Source organism: Hyperolius riggenbachi, chromosome 10 (genome assembly GCF_040937935.1).
Source record: "Hyperolius riggenbachi isolate aHypRig1 chromosome 10, aHypRig1.pri, whole genome shotgun sequence".
Classification (NCBI taxonomy): Eukaryota; Metazoa; Chordata; class Amphibia; order Anura; family Hyperoliidae; genus Hyperolius; species Hyperolius riggenbachi.
In genome coordinates, this window is record NC_090655.1 from 217,297,529 (window position 1) to 217,310,972 (window position 13,444).

Here is a 13,444-nt window from a genome sequence, read left to right on the forward strand (position 1 = left end):
GATTGGCAGTTGTGGGGCAGCGCCCCCCGCCTGATTGGTGGATTTGTTCAGATAGTGTAGGGTGCAAATTCTTCCATTGGCTGCTTGCATCCGCCTGTGTACTACAGGCCAGGGGCAGAGGAGGATAATTCGGTAGCTGGACATGTGAGGGGGCGGAGGGTGGCAGAGGACGATCACCGGGCAGTTGGACATGTGGGGGGTTGGGGCAGAGTCCGGACATGTGGGGGCAGAGGATGATTACCAGGCAGCTGGACATGCAAGGGGAGGGGGAGGCATAGGGTGGATATGGGGGAGCAGAGGATGATCACTGGGCATCTAGACATGGGGGGGGGGGCGGGTGGAGAGGTCAATCGCCAGGGGCAGCTAGACATGCAAGAGGGGGGAGGCAGAGGGCGGACATAGGGGGCAGAGGACGATCACTGGGCCGCTAGACATGCAAAGGGGGGGGCTAAAGGTGGACATGGGGAGGGGGGCAGAGGATGATCACTGGACAGCTGGACATGGCCAGTGCATGTTTGTAAATGTTACTGTACACTGAATTTAGTGGTAAAGCTTGATTTGAAGAAAATCGTTAATCAAATCGAAGTCACAATTTCTGAGTGAAAAATGGCAATAGTCTTTTCCTAAAGTCGTTCAGTCCTACCGGGAGGACACGTCAGCTGAACAGGTGAGAGTACTGCTACCAGCCGGAGGAGCAGAGATGGGGGGAGGGGGTAGACTGGGGGCGGCGAGGCAGGTGGTGGCAGCTCCACAGATTTTGAATCGATTTCACGCTGAAATGTGTGTGCAGTGTGGGGGCAGATTTGACCAAGAGACAAACCTCTCTCTGATCGAATCTGATTAGAGAGGGATCTGTCGGCTGCTTATACACCACAGGCCGTTTCCCGAATTTATATCAGCATGAAATTTGGCCTGAGTCTGCCACGTCCACCTCCTCACCGCTGCCCCCCCGTGTATAAATGTACCTCCCATCCCCCGCTAGGACCCCCCCCATGTGTGCATTTATACATTATCCTTCCTCTGTTGCTCACCGTGCAGAGCTCATCAGTCTTCGGAATTCCCCGCAGGTTATTGTATTAAATGCAAAAAAAAAACAAAAAAACAAAAACAAAACAAAATTAGTTTGTGCCAGATGTTGTTGACAGTGCGTGACCCTGTTTTCATCAACACTGATGGCCAGGGAACATGTCACTATGGGAGGCACACGGCGAGGGATCAGCACTCCAATGGTAAGTATAAGTGCCCCCAGTATAGGCAGCCAAGTATAGGTGCCCCGGTATAGATTAAGAGGAACTGTCGCAAAAATTGTAAAATTTAAAATACATACAAATAAGAAGTACATTTCTCCCAGTGTAAAATGAGCCATAAATTCTTTTTCTCTTATGTTGCTGTCACAGTAGGTTGTAGAAATCTGACATTACCGACAGGTTTTGGGCTAGTCCATCTCTTCATGGGGGATTCTCAGCATGGCCTTTATTCTTTATAAAGACATTTTTTTAAAATGATTAATACAAAGATGCTGGCTAGCCTCCCTGCTCGCTGTACACTATTTTGGCAGTTGAACGGAGCAACTGCCATTCACTAAATGCTTTTAAAAATGAAGAAAACCCTGAGAACCTCCCTATATATGAAGATGGGCTAGTCCAAAATCTGTCGGTAATGTCACATTTCTACTACTTACTGTAAGTGACAGCAATATAGGAGAAAAGTAATTTATTGCTCATTTTACTCTGGGAGAAATGTATTTCTTATTTGTATGTGTTTTAAATTTTAAGATTTTCGTGACAATTCCTCTTTAGCTAACTTAGGTGCCCAGGTACAGGCAGTCAAGCTACAGGTTCCCCAGTATCGTTAACCAGCTTTAGGTGTCTCAGTGTCATTACCCTGCTGCCGGTACATCAGTATACTGTAGTTAGCTAGCTATAAGAGGCCCAGTATAGGTGTGCCCCACACCGATTCCCCCCCCTCCTTCCTCCCTCTCCAGTGATAGCAGGTGACTGATTCCCCCCCCCCCCCCCCCATCCATCCCTCCATTCCTCTCCCTCTGCGGCATTAGCAGGTGGCTGATCCCCACCCCCCAGCCATCCCTTCCTCTCCCTCTGCAGTGATAGTGGATGGCCGGTCCCCTGACATCTCTCTCTCTCTGCAGCTATGGCTGATCACCTCCCCCACATCTTTCTCCCCCCCCCCCCACCATTGCATCCTTTCCTACCTCCCTTCTCCTCCCTCTCGAGAGATATGGGCTGGACGATTTCCCCCCCCCCTTCCCCCATAATAAGTTAGTCAGCTAGAAGTGACCCGTATAGTTTAGCTAACTTTGGGACCCAGTGTAAATCCCCTACTGCAATTCACCTGCCCACCCCCAAATAATTCTCCCTCCACCTCTCTCCATCTATCTCTGCATCTATTTGTTCATCACTCTATCGCTCTATCATATCCCCCCCCCCCATCTTCCCATGTGTCAACACATCGATTTATCTATCCCTTTCTCTCCCGTTCTGTCATAGCGGGTGGCCGGCAGTCACTCACCCTGCCTCTCGCCCACTCAATCACCCACTTTGGTCTTCTCTGTTCACTGTACCGGGACACGGCATGATGAGTGGGAGAGGAAGGGAGGGCAGGATAGATAAATAGATGCGGGGGAAACATGGGGAGATGTGTGTGTGTGTGGGGTGGGGGGGATGATAGAGCAGTAGATGGAGGGAGGGATGGATAAATAGATGCAGGGAAAGATTGGGGAGATGTGGGGGAGAATCACTCGGATGGGGAGGGGGGGGGGGGGGGGGGTGAATTGTGGAGGGGGGCTTTATACTGGGTCTCATATAGTTAGCTAACTTATCCTGGGAGCACAGAGTGCTCTAGAAACTTCTAGAGTGGCATGCCCGACACTGTGTCGGACATACCGCTTTCAGCTTATTTTTCCTGCACGACACAGTGTCGGGCATATACCGCTCAGGAGGTTGTGTTACCAATCTGTAATAAGCTCATAATGGTCACTGTACATTACTGTACACCGATTGGTCACAGCAGAGGATGCTATATCTTTAGTTAACATTGGACTCTTTTGGCAGAGTGTCAAGCATGTGCACATAGCTTGTAAAAACAAAACAGAGGACACCAAGAGCCCAATAGTGCAATATTGTCTGATAAGCTCAATATATAATGTACTGTCAAAGGTTCTTATACTCACAAGGGTGGGTTACCATCAGGTAACCACTTGACAGGCAGGTGGGGAGTATCAGGCAGGTGGGGAGTATTAGTACCTGACCCCACTCAGGTATAAAAGTCGCTCTCTGTAGATAGGAAAATGGGGAAAGAACCCCTCCACCAGGGGGGGGGGAATTAATAGTGCTGTAATATGTACGAACAGAGGCGCCAAGCAGAGTAAAACAATGTTCTAAAAATGATAAAAAGAGGGAAGTCGAGGTGGACTTACCTCCCTCTGGTAGTGGACATATACTTAAATGCAGAGTAAAAAATATACAATTTATTCACAGCTCCATAAAATCGCAACGCGTTTCGCGGTCAACAGTCCCGCTTCATCAGGCAGTACAGGAGCATATAAAACTGGTTCAGGTCCATAAAGCGTGTGAGCGCCTCTGTGAGACAGAGACAGAGGCGCTCACACGCTTTATGGACCTGAACCAGTTTTATATGCTCCTGTACTGCCTGATGAGGCGGGATTGTTGACCGCGAAATGCGTTGCGATTTTATGGAGCTGTGAATAAATTGTATATTTTTTACTCTGCATTTGAGTATATGTCCACTACCAGAGGGAGGTAAGTCCACCTCGATTTACCTCTTTTTATCATTTTTAGAACATTGTTTTACTCTGCTTGGTGCCTCTGGTCGTACATATTACAGCATGTGCACATAGCTGCAGTGGTAACAGGATGTGAGAAGGTGGAATCTGTTTGGGGTCTCCCCTCCCTGCAGAGTCGCCACCATTAAGAGTTCTACAGATTGAACTGTGACATCTTCTAGTTCTGAGGTTTCCCTGCCTGCTCCCCAGTGTGCAGAGGTTTGGTTCTTTGTTCGTCAGTGGATATATATATATATATATATATGTGTATATATATATATATATATATATAGCTACAAAAGTATTAGTGGCTTCAGATCTCCACTTCACAAATGGATTGATTGGCTGATTTTGGGGGTGTATAAAATAAGCATGCAAGGCAACATTTTTGTCATGTAATTGTCTGCCTGTAACAGTTTAGGCTGAAAACTAGTATGAATTCCTGTGACCTGCCAATAACTCTGAGATGGTGCAAATTGTATTCTAGTTATATGCAAAGCTATGCAGCTTTTGCACTTGGTCCTTTTCCAGTATGTATAAACTTTGCATCAACTTGGAATTATCAGCAGCTCACTCACCATCCCTATTGATAATTGTTCCTCCCCTCAGAATTCTCTAACAGGAAGTGATGTTTCTCTATTTGCAGCAGGAAATCCTTGTACCAGGAACCTCACGGAGACTCGTCTCTCTGGATACACAGACTGTACAACTGATGATGATGTCACTAGACAAGAGCCTTCTGCAGATATACTGGTTACCCCAAATATTCACAAAGGCTCCATTCACCTGTCTAACCCCGAGGGCCTTCATATCCAGCTGAGCTCTTCTATTGGTGGAGGGTCTTATTCCTGTTCCACGTGTGGAAAACGCTTTGTTTCAAAATCATATCTTGTCAGACATGAGAGAATTCACACTGGTGAGAGACCCTATTCATGTGCTGAGTGTGGGAATTGTTTTGTTCGGAAATCAAATCTTGTCAGACATGAGAAATCTCACACTGGTGAGAGACCCTATTCATGTGATGAGTGTGGGAAACAATTTTCATTGAAATCAAATCTGGTCAGTCATAAGAGTTTTCATACTGGTGCAAAGCCCTATTCATGTGCTGAGTGTGGGAAATGTTTTGGTTGGAAATCATGTCTTGTCAGTCATGAGAGATCACACATTGGTGAGAAGCTCTATCGATGTACTAAGTGTGGGAAATCCTTTGTTCATAAATCAAATCTGGTCAGACATGAGAGACATCATACTGGGGTGAAGCCATATTCATGTGTTGAGTGTGGGAAACGTTTTATACAGAAAGAACATCTGGTCAGACATGAGAGATTTCACACTGGTGAGAAGCCCTATTCATGTACTGAATGTGGAAAATGTTTTGTGCACAAATCAAAACTTGTCAATCATGGACGTTCTCACACTGGTGAGAAGCCCTATTCATGTGCTGAGTGTGGGAAAAGTTTTATACAGAAAGAACATCTTGTCAGACATGAGAGATTTCACATTGGTGAGAAGCCCTTTTCATGTACTGAGTGTGGGAAATGTTTTGTGCAAAATTCAGATCTAGTCAAGCATGAGAGGTCTCACACTGGAGAGAAGCCTTATCCATGTGCTGAGTGTGGGAAATGTTTTGCACACAATTCAGATCTAGTCAAGCATAAGAGATCTCACACTGGAGAGAAGCCCTATTCTTGTACTGAGTGTGGGAAATATTTTGCATTTAAATCAATCCTTGTCACACATCAGAGGATTCACACTGGTGAGAAGCCATATTCGTGTACTGAGTGTGGAAAATGTTTTGTACAAAAATCAGACGTAGTCAAGCATGAAAAGTCTCATACTGTTGAGAAGCTCTATTCATGTTCTGAGTGTGGGAAATGTTTTGCACTAAATTCATACTTAGTCAAGCATAAAAAAAATCACACTGGTGAGAAGCCCTATTCATGTACTGAGTGTGGGAAATGTTTTGCACGTAAATCACAGCTTGTTAGCCATGAAAAATCTCACACTGGTGAGAAGCCCTATTCATGTACTGAGTGTGGGAAATGTTTTGCACATAAATCACAGCTTGTTAGCCATGAAAGATCTCACACTGGTGAGAAGCCCTATGCATGTACTGAGTGTGGGAAATGTTTTGCTCGGAAATCAAATCTTGTTGGACATGCAAAATCTCACACTGGTGAGAAGCCCTATTCATGTGCTGAGTGTGGAAAATGTTTTGCTCAGAAATCAAATCTTGTCGGACATGAGAAATCTCACACTGGTGAGAAGCCCTATTCATGTGCTGAGTGTGGGGAATGTTTTGTACATAAAACACAGCTTGTTAGACATAAAAGATCCCACACTGGTGAGAAGCCTTATTCATGTGCTGAGTGTGGGAAATGTTTTGCACATAAACCACAGCTTGTTAGACATGAAAGATCTCACACTGGTGAGAAGCCCTATGCATGTACTGAGTGTGGGAAATGTTTTGCACAAAAATCAAGTCTTGTCATACATGCAAGATCTCACACTGGTGAGAAGCCCTATTCATGTACTGAGTGTGGGAAATGTTTTGTACGGATAACACACCTTGTCACACACAAAAGGTCTCATACTGGTGAGAAGCCTTAGTCGTGTGCTGAGTGTGGGCAATGTTTTGGAGAGCAATCGATCCTTAACAAACATAAAATATCACACTGTAGAGATGCCCTATTCATGTGCTGACTGTGGGAAATGTTTTAGATATAGCTCAAACCTTATCCCAAGCAAGAAAAAGAAAACCAGTAACCAGCACCACTCATAGGTTTAAGTTTAAATATATTCATTGATCTTTATTATACAATGATCACCCGCTATGCGGATATTAATGCACAAAAAAATACAATCCAAAAAATTATTATTAAAAACACTTAAAATAATCTCATAAAAATCCATGTCATTGTATACTGTTGCAACATAATGCAATATTGCATAGCCAATAATATGCTATCAGCAACACTGAGGGCTCAAAGAGTGCCCCCAGGTTGTGTGAACCCAGGTTCAGTATTATGAAAGTGCTATTGCTCAATTAGTGACAATATTATATGAGTGAAAACAAAACCAATACATGAAAAAACCTATAACCAATCAAGACCAAAAAGATTAATACTCATTGAACAAGTGCTCAGCAGCCGTGCAATTAACAATTAGATTCTAAGATCATAGTGCATATATCAAGATGAAATATATAGGAGGCAGTGAAGCAGCCCATAAGTAAAGTGCATAATGGGGAAATACTTAGCCCAGAGTTGAGAAGTGATGACAGGCAACAGGAGAGGCAAGGGAAGATGGTAGATCCCCTCAGACCAACCCCACTAGTTCCGCGGGCGTCACCCTGCTTTCTCAAGGAGAGGAGAAGCCATGCTACATCGCCGTCCAAGTGGTGTTTAATTAAGAAATCCTATGGTGGATGAGCGCACTGCTGCCCGCGTCACTTCCGGATGTGACGTCAGGAGGCAGGAAGTAAAGGCACCGGCGGGCTCGTGAGCGTAACCACGCTGGAACGCAGGAAGGTAAATATAGCTGGGACACCCCCTGCGTACTCTAGACAGCCCTCCGTAAAACTTGTCAGCAATATAGCTCAAACCTTGTCACACAGAGATATCACACTGGCGAGAAGCCCTATTCATATGCTCTATGTGTGAAAGCATTTAGATGTTAATTACAGAGGTTATACATAAATGTTTTTGTTTTTATGGTATGTGGAATTTTACACAGAATCCTGAGGACACTTTAATGCTACTCAGTGCATTGGTTTGCAAAACCTTAAAGGGGTTCATCCGCGAGGAAAAAAAATCAAAATGGTTTATGCATAATCTATTAAAAAATCCTTCTAAAATAGTGTGAAAAGTTTTTTTAAAAAATGAATGGTTTCACCAATACAACATGTAATGTATACAGTGACTGATATTGGGACTGTGAGGCTAATCCATTTGTTAGGGGTGTTTTTTTTGTTACTTTCATTTCACAAGCTGCTCCCTACCTAGTTTTCATTGCTGTAATGCAGGACTATGATGAAGTGCTGTGGAATGGCAGTTACAGCTGTTAAAATAATGGCTGTGATGCTCTGTAGTTTCTTGTACTTCCTCACAGAGCTGGACCTCCTCTCCCTGTAGGCAGAGGTCGGGCAGCTCTTTGGAGCAAATCACGTGTTTACCTCGTTGCCCGGCAACCAGACTTCAGCGTCTGTGCAGAGGACTTCCTATCCTCTGCACGGCAAGTAGTTAGCTGCCTGAGCTACAATTCATTGTTACACAGTGTGGTTCTCCTTGCAGCTAAATTAACAGATGGCATGAGTGCTGACTCACTGTGTAACAATGAACTGTAGCTCAGGCAGCTAACTTGCCGTGCAGAGGATAGGAAGTCCTCTGCACAGACGCTGAAGTCTGGTTGCCGAGCAACGAGGTAAACACGTGATTTGCTCCGAAGAGCTGCCCGACCTCTGCCTACAGGGAGAGGAGGGGGGGGGGGGGGGTCAGCTCTGTGAGGAAGTACAAGAAACTACAGAGCATCACAGCCGTTATTTTAACAGCTGTAACTGCCATTCCACAGCACTTCATCATAGCCCTGCATTACAGCAATGAAAACTAGGTAGGGAGCAGCTTGTGAAATGAAAGTAACAAAAAAACACCCCTAACAAATGGATTAGCCTCACAGTCCCGTCATCCGTCACTGTATACATTACATGTTGTATTGGTGAAACCATTCATTTTTTTTTTTAAACTTTTCACACTTATTTTAGAAGGATTTTTAATAGATTATGCATAAACCATTTTGATTTTTTTCCCTCATTCGCGTAAGAACCCCTTTAAAGTCCCTGTACTGAGGCGAAATAATGAGATACACATAGGTACATACTGTACAGTGTTCTCCCCAGGCTCTTTTAGCCAGGTGCTGCATTTATTTATTTTTTTCTATTTTTTTTCTATTTTTTATTCTGTCGTCGAGGGAAGCTGAATGAACCAGATACAATGTCACAATGATATAACTTTTGTGCACATTTCAGAGTCAGGATTTAAGCCTATAAAGTATAAAGAATATGAGACTCCAAGGAGGTTCTTATATACCATTGTAACTACATATACAATGTATTATTTGTTGAGCTTATGTTCACTTTAGGTTTGCTGTAAAATGTGATCTATAATAATTTATAAGGAAAGAAGCATTTCCTGGGGAGAGGCCTTATTTCTGTGCTGAGTTTGGGAAATGCTTTGGGTATATGTTGGGACTTTTGCATTTCCTTCTGTCCCTATGCATAACGCACATATCCCAAGTCATATGGGATCATATAGGGTACCCTCCTCTAATGAGAGACCTATGTATAGTATGCAATACCCTATGGGACAGTCTGTACCTGCATCACACTTTTATCCATATTTTGCATCACATAATATGGACTATGGGCGACAAACAAGTGCCATACCGAAAAATGTTAATATGCCTGTTCAGTCTATTGTGGGTACTATCACTAATACGAACGATTGTTGCTGATGTTAGTGACAAAGAAGTTTTGTCATACGTAATTAGTAATAAGGATAATGCTAACATTGTAGAAAAAGATGTAGATAGCCACACAAAAGGCCTTGAATCCAATCAAATACAGGCAAGTCCCTCCGCCCTGCCGCAGGTGACAACCGAGGACACTATTGGTCGCGGGGGGATCCTCCAGCCAGCCAGGTGCTAGGGACAGTGAAACTCAGGAAAAAGAGGATTTGGATCTTGCCTCTCTAGGCAGCTTACTACAAGACTCGGATAGGTTGGACAAATTCATATCTGTGTTCTCTAGTACTTCAGGTACTCGATGCAAAGATCCTGTTTTGAACCTTCAGTCAGTGTTTGCCAGTCTAGAGGGTCTATTAGATAAAGAAACTAGATTGTGGTGGGATGTTACTAGCCTAATAAAAAAAGTACCCACTACTATCTATTCTGATTAATTTGTCCTTAAATGGAATATGACTTTAACGGATTGTTCTATGAAACTGATGAGACTAATAATGTCCTGTGAAGAATGTAAACTGGTAGATATCAAGGTGGAAATTTTGAAAATTAAAGCCGACCTTGCAAGCTTTAAAACGTTTCAAATGTATGATGAACTTAATGATAAGCTGAAGAGAAACATTGCTAATCTTGAAGGCCTGATTATATATAATAATAGGTTAAAATTTTTAAGAGACACTAATAACTACCAGAAAAATCTGGTCTCTGAGTGCGGTAGGTGTGAGACCGTCCATAGAACCCCTAAATCAATGCTTAGAAGAAATTTACACAAAAAGAGGGTTAGTTTTAGCTCCATCGACAGTTCAACTTCTCTATCAGAGGGATCAACTGTGTCAGTGGTGGAAAGGGTGCGGTCAGTCTTCTCTGGTACCCTAGTGGCGGGGGACCAGCGAGGACAGGCGATAACCAAATCACTGAACAGTCCAGAGTACTACCAACACCACAAGAAAAAAGGTGGGTCGAACAAGAGAAACAACAACAGAAAAAGAAACAGACTAGAAGAGCGGGTACAAAACATAGGAAAGTAGTCCCTAAAGCATCTATCTCGAATGCAGTCAACCTCTCTATTGTTGACATAACCGAGGAACAAATTTCCTTGTTGTCAAGGGGTCTCTCCTTTGCGCCTTCCTCCCATTTTGACGTCTTTAGGACATTATTGGATGTTAATCGATTTGTCAGAAACCTTATGATTAAAAAACATTTTTCGAACGCTGATGAATGGTAGGAGGGCGCAAGGGGGAATGGTGAAGCTGTTGCCACCCAAGGTAGTTTGAGACTTATACTTCCCCTTCAGGATGCACTTGAAACAAAAAGAAAAACCGAGAGCCCAATATAGTGCAGTAAGTCTAACAATTGTTGGCGAAATAATTAACAGATGTGGATATACTCACAAACACGGGTTACCACATAGGCAACCACTTGAAATGCAGGTGGGGAGTATTAGAACCTGACCCCACTCAGGTTTAAGAAGTCGCTCTCTGTAGATAGAAAGAAGGGGACAGTCCCCTCCACCCAAGGTGGACTATATACTGTGCAAATTTGGACAGAGGCGCCAGGCAGGTTAAAATGATCTAAAAACAACTAAAAAGGAGGAGTACAGGTGGACTTACCTCCTGAAATGATGGACAATCCAATCTCAATTGTCCAAATTTCCCCTGCAGAATGAACATTCAGTTTTAATTCTACACCAATTGTCACTTACAGGCCAAAATGGTATTTCGGTTCAGGATATCAAACCAGTACAAATTAGGAACCCTGATTTGTATCCCCTCCAGGCAAGAACTAAAGCAGTCGATCTCTTTCAAGACCAAGTAGAAAAAGAATTATTAAAAATCAACAGGGTCCGCAGAGCACCTTCTGATCTTACTAGGGGGGAAAGAGAAGCCTTGATTTCTCTTGGAGCGAACAAATCCATAGTTATTTGGAATGCGGATAAGGATGGTTCGGTTGTTGTCCTTAATGCAGTGGATTATGAGCAGGAAGCTCTTAGACAGCTGCAGGACACAAGAACTTACTGTCCTCTCCCATCCGATCCTACGGCAGTTTGCTCACAGAGATTAAGGGCCATATATTCACTTTTTCACCTGAGTTTTCTCCTAGGAGATAATTTTTAATTTTCAATTTAAAACAACTTTCTAGCACTTTTCAACTAAAAAAGTACCCAAAAGAAGTTGAAAAAGCACTATCAAAATTATTTTGAGCATTTTCTTGCTTTCTGGTGGCTTAAAAGACATTTTATTGACAAGTTTGAAAATGTCAACTTGGAGAAAACTAAGGAGGAAAAGTGAATTGCATATGGGCCTAAGTGTCCTCTTAGACAAAAGAGTCAATATGAATGCATTGACTAGGAGAATGAGAGACTTCCTCATGATGAAAATACCGGTGGTACCCATATTACATCATCTGCCGAAAATTCATAACCCTGACCTTCCCTCTAGCCGACCTATAGTGGCCGGCATTGGATCCCGGGGTGAACGCCTCGGCGAGTGGGTGAAAGGATCCGAGCTAAATGCAACTGTTCTGACCCTATTTATGTAAATATTGAATTGGAAACTAGAATCTAAATTATGCGAAAGAGGATATTAAAAATGTCATTTGAATAGAGCAAGAAGTATAGTTCAACGTAAGGACAGGGTAGATATCCTGAAAAAATGATGGCTCCTTCTCCTCACGTTGAAGAAACACACTTGGCTCGATTTTGTCTCCTAGCATGTACAATCCTGACTCCGTCTCACGCTCCCGAACCTGGCTGTCAGCTACTGGTACATATAGGTGTGGTTACTCCACGTGCAGGTACTGCACATTTTTGCAACCAGGTCAGGAAGTCTTTTTATATTCAAAAAGGCAGACATTCACGATTTCTGGTTTTGTAAATCGTGCAACTACTAATGTCATTTATACTATTTTTTGCACAAACTGTGCAGTGCAATACGTGGGGTGTACCACACGCCCTCTTAGAGAGAGAATCTCCAAGCATTATAGGGGAGTATGAAAGGAAAACTTTGGGGTCTCCACGTTTTCTAAACATTTTTCAACCTGTCATAATGGAAACCTGGATTTTTTAAATTTCAAGGAGTAGAGAAGGTTAGACGATCTATTCGTGGGGGGGGGGGGGGGGGGGGGGTTTGGGCATGCACTATTTGTACTTTTATATATGCATGTTGTGCATTTTAACCACTTCCCGACCGCGACCATGCACAGAGGCGGCGGTCCTTGTAGGGGCATTGGCGGCGCGATCGCGTCATTCGTGACGCGATCAGCCGCCGGGGACTGGCTCCGCCCACCTCGCGCAGTAACCCGCTGGCGGGTTACTAGCACCCGGATCGCCGCATACAAAGTGTATAATACACTTTGTAATGTATACAAAGTGTATTATACAGGCTGCCTCCTGCCCTGGTGGTCCCAGTGTCCGAGGGACCACCAGGGCAGGCTGCAGCCACCCTAGTCTGCACCCAAGCACACTGATTTCCCCCCCCTGCCCCCTGATCGCCCACAGCACCCCTCAGACCCCCCTTCCTGCCCACCCCCCAGACCACTGTTTGCACCCAATCAACCCCCTAATCACCCATCAATCACTCCCTGTCACTATCTGTCAACGTTATTTTTTTTTTTATTCCCTAAACTGCCCCCTGCTACCTCCTGATCATCCCCACCCCTCAGATTCTCCCCAGACCCCCCCCCCAGACACCCCCCCCCCCCTGTGTACTGTATGCATCTATCCCCCTGATCACCTGTCAATCAGCTATCAATCACCTGTCAATCACCCATCAATCACCCCCTGTCACTGCCACCCATCAATCAGCCCCTAACCTGCCCCTTGCGGGCAATCTGATCACCCACCCACACCAATAGATCGCCCGCAGATCCGACGTCAGATCACCTCCCAAGTGCAGTGTTTACATCTGTTCTCTACCCTAAACACCCACTAATTACCCATCAATCAACCATCAATCACCCCCTATCACCACCTGTCACTGTTGCCCATCAGATCAGACCCTAATCTGCCCCTTGCGGGCACCCAATCACCCACCTACACGCTCAGATTGCCCTCAGACCCCCTCTTATCAATTCGCCAGTGCAATATTTACATCTGTTCTTCCCTGTAATAACCCACTGATCACCTGTCAA

At 44.3% G+C, this 13,444-nt stretch overlaps 1 pseudogene; it reads left to right on the forward strand.

The window, feature by feature from the left end:
• The window catches only part of LOC137536811 (zinc finger protein 850-like), an 88,939-nt pseudogene that overhangs the window by 41,361 nt on the left and 34,134 nt on the right, over window positions 1-13,444 (forward strand).